General features: G+C 39.1%; 1 pseudogene; it reads right to left on the bottom strand.

Moving 5' to 3' along the window:
• Positions 1 to 827: 827 nt before the first annotated feature.
• Positions 828 to 1352, bottom strand: LOC100752426 (annotated as a pseudogene).
• Positions 1353 to 3598: the final 2246 nt, after the last annotated feature.

Here is a 3598-nt window from a genome sequence, read left to right as displayed (position 1 = left end):
TTGAGTCAATCAAAAGATTTCTGTGCCCTGAACACTGTATGTGAGGAGGCTATGAATCAGTTTATGAGTAGGTTACAAATTAGCAACATAGAGTATAATTCCTATCAACTTTTTCTCCTAAGTTATATTGGTAACAAAACTAGAGTTAAATGTCACTTGCTTATTAGGAGACTTGCTTATTACACACTTGGGGCAGAACAGGGACAGGCATATCTGATGGCTGAGCATCTACTTATTGTGCTTACTTATTTGTGTAATGAACAAGCAACACACACAACATCTTCCCCACATTTCGAGGTAAGGCACATTAACATAAATGCTTTCAAAGAAACAACCTGAATTGCGTTAAATACTGCTTTAATAATAACTGCAATACTAAAACAAATGACACATATTATTCTCTCGGGGAGCTTCGGTTTCTGAAATTGAACATCAGAAATCAATCTTGAGATTAGAATCATGTCAAGATTGTCAGCTTTTGGAGATCTGGGTGGTGCATTAGCCAAACCACAGGTGTGACACACCCTCAAAGCCTGTCACTAATCTGGGGGAGTAACTTCGTTAAGACATGACTTGTTGAATTACAAAGCCACCTAGGGAACTGTCCCAAGGAATGAACAGAACCAATGATACTGGTGTCAGTTAAGAAAAACTTTGTCTTGAGCTGACCAACTGCTTATTATTTAAATGGCCTTGAATTTTAAAAAGTGAATGCTTCCTTGTATTTTCTTGGAAACGAATCAAAAGATTACAGAGTCCTACACAACTGGGAGACACGAAGTAGATGCTGAGTGACAAGAAGTCACTTCAGGTGTGGCACCGCGGCTCTGGCAGCAGATACAAGAGAATAACGCTCTGGAGAGGAGGTAGGGACACTCTGCCATCGGCCAGTGGATAGACGAAAGTCCCAGCTGAAGGCGGGATCTTTAATTCTATGGTTTATCTTCCACTGCTCACACCTCTGTCTTCATAGATGGTGATTTCAATAACTCGGAGTCCTCTCTCAATGGGGTCTGTTAGGAGGAGGCCTTGAGGAGCATATATCTTCTCATTCTGTTCTTGAATGTATTTGCAGACTTTCTTCAGGACCTTCTCATAATGAGTTTCCATGCATAAGAAGATGGTATATGCTGTTAAACAAGCCAAGCAGACTTCAAGATATGACTGGCCCCCAAGCTTCTCTGCTTCTGCGTAAAGATTATGTAGAGTTCGAACTGTTTCTTCAAACTGCTGTCTATCAATCCTGTCCTCCAGCTCGCGGGGAACTTGGTCTGGAACTGGCAGCGTGTGCTGCTGCTGTAGTCTCGCTGAATGAACACCTTCCCGGACACCGGTGCCTGCTGTGGCCTCATGGCAAGGACAGGACCCACCGCACCGCCTCCTTGGCCCTCCAGCAGCTGTCGCCTATCTTCTAACTCTTAGTTCCATCATTGTGAAATAGAAAGTTTGTTTGGATCCTAATGTTGTATGTTTCTTTCTTTAAGTATACATGATACTGTGAGGATCCTCAAGATTATCTTTCTATGAATCTGTTTCATCCAGTACGTCAGATGTGTAGTAACATGCATTAAATTCTGAACATTACATTTTAATTAATTAATTAATTTTATGGATATGGCTGTTTTGTTTGTATATGTGTATATGCACCAAATTCATGGCTAGTGTTTGTAGAGTCCAGAAGAAGGCATTGAATCACCTGGAACTTGCAAGGTGCTGGGAATCCAATCTGGGTCCCCAGCAGAGAATCTAGTGCTCTTAACCACTGAGATGTCTCTCCAACTTCGTTATCTGGTAACTTCCTTCATTTTCACCAATGCTTTCCTTCTGAAATTTCTATTTGGATATTAAACATTCTTGACTGTTTTTTTTTTTTTCTGTTCTGTCCTACTTTCTGTTGTCTAGACATTATGTCTTTTGGGAAATTTCCCCTATTTTATCTTTTCTAGTGCAGTTTTTATTTCTGCTTGCATGCTTACTTCCAAGACCTTTTCCAAACTATCAGAGTGTTGTTTTGGGCAGAGAGTACCCAGTAGTTATTTTACAAATATCTTCCATTAATAACATGTTGGTTGACTCTTTGGTTACATCGTTTCTATTTTCAGGTACTTTTCTTTCTTCAGTTGTATTCAGGTCCCTGCTTTTACTGGTAAAGTCAGATTTTTAATGGTTAACCTCAGATCATTTTTGGTAGTGATGCCCTAATAGCTGCAGTAAATTACTAAGTACTGGGGCAGGAATAATCATACTCATCATTTAGATGAATGGTTTCAATGAGCAGGTCATGGAGAAAACTTCAGGACTGTAACTCTATGTCTGCCCACTAGGGCTAGGTAGCTTTTGTTTTTACCTCTTCATAATGTATTTGACATTGAATACTTTCTTCCTTTCTTTTTCAAATTTGCAGCACATTATTTTGAAGCTTTTCTTTTCTCCCCTTTATTGAAAATAAGTTTTTTCTCCCCACCTCCCATTCCATCTGGATACATCCACTTCATATCTGTAAAAACAAACAGGCTTCTAAGAGGTATAATATAAAAATATTATAATATAATAAGATAAAACAAAAAATAAAACACATCTGAATTAGACAAAATAAACACAGGAAAGAGAGCCCAAGAACAGGCACAAGAAGCAGAGACTTACCCATTCACAAACCCAGGCATCCCATAAATACTCTAAACTGGAAGCCATATTGTATACACAAAGAACTTATAGGGTAAAAAGAAAGAAAAATGTAAATAAAATAAAATTAAAAATTGATAATATAAAATAAAATGGGAGAAGTCCTGACATGACATAATGACACAAGGCTCTACAAAGGTATCTTTGAAGTTTCTTTTTTTCTGCCACCAATCTACTCCTGGGCATGTAACTACCCTTAAAAATAGTTTGTTTCCCCACTAAGACTCCCTTCAAGGAACCTAAATTTCATTTGAGAGTGGTTATAAATTAGAAATTGCTTCTGGATTAGGATTGAGGAATATGTGTCCCCTTCCCTTTTTGGTTCCAGGACCCCATCTGGTGCAGAGTTGTACTTGCCTGTGCATGCTGCCTCAGTTCATATGTGCATCTATCATGTTAACTTAGAGAGCCTTGTTTTCTTGATATCCTCCATCCTCTTGGCTCTTAACACTTTCCTCCCCCTCTTTCATGGGGTTCTTTGAGCTCTGAGGGGAGGAATTTGGTGGAGACATCCCATTTATGGCTGAATGTCCAAGGTTGCTCACTCTCTGCATGATATCTGGCTGTTGAGTCTCTCTATATTTGTTCCCATCTGCTGAAGGAGGAAGCTTCTCTGATGACAGCTGAGCAAGGCACTTTTCTATAAGTATAACATAGAAGAATGTCATTAGGAGTCATTTTATTGCTCCTTTTTTTGTTTGGTTTTTAGAACAGTAGTATTTGGTTTTACCCTAGGTCCCTGAGATATCAGTATTAAATTCTTGGTTACCCAAGCAGTGTTGGATATGGTTTCCATCTTGTGTAGTGGGACTAAGTCAAGTCAGATATTGGTTGTTTACTTCCACAAGCTTTGTGCCACCATTGCCCTAACGTATCTTGCAGGAATGATGCCATTGTAGATCAGAGGGTTTATAGA

The sequence above is a fragment of the Cricetulus griseus genome, chromosome 7, assembly GCF_003668045.3.
Source record: "Cricetulus griseus strain 17A/GY chromosome 7, alternate assembly CriGri-PICRH-1.0, whole genome shotgun sequence".
NCBI classification, from domain to species: domain Eukaryota; kingdom Metazoa; phylum Chordata; class Mammalia; order Rodentia; family Cricetidae; genus Cricetulus; species Cricetulus griseus.
This window is presented reverse-complemented; position numbering and strand designations above follow the sequence as displayed.